This window comes from Arachis duranensis, chromosome 10 (assembly GCF_000817695.3).
Source record: "Arachis duranensis cultivar V14167 chromosome 10, aradu.V14167.gnm2.J7QH, whole genome shotgun sequence".
In the NCBI taxonomy this organism is placed as follows: Eukaryota; Viridiplantae; Streptophyta; class Magnoliopsida; order Fabales; family Fabaceae; genus Arachis; species Arachis duranensis.
Window position 1 is genome coordinate 606952 of NC_029781.3, and position 538 is coordinate 607489.

Consider the following 538-nt stretch of genomic DNA (forward strand, 5'->3'; position numbering starts at 1 on the left):
AAATAGTAAAGTACTTGATTACTTGGAGAAAGTAGTCATGTGGCAGGGTTATAGCAGAAGGAGTTTTGCAATTTACATGTAAGGCCATTAATTTTGTCCTCTTTTTTTTTATTTAATTTTCCCCCGCACCTTTTTGAAAATAATATATACTTGTAGACTTAGAATTATGTAGTGCTATACAGAAACATTATATGATCCGTGGGCCCTTTTATCATACGTGATTGATGGCTACAATATTGTTTTGGACAAAAATGTGGAATATGAAATTTGCATAACATGAGCCTCAGATACATTAAATTATACAACCTATCTATTTGAGTTTTTGTTGCTTCAATATCAAGTTCCATGCGATCTATTATTTTTCTCTTGGGACCCATCTCCACATTCCATACACGCTTTCTGTAATTATATGTTCCACAGATCGCAACAATTAATTAGATCTGCCGAATACATACATTATTATTAGTTAATTAGTTAATATATATAGCATTGCCATATCTTCTTAAGCACACAACCTTATTAGATACTATATTAAAGT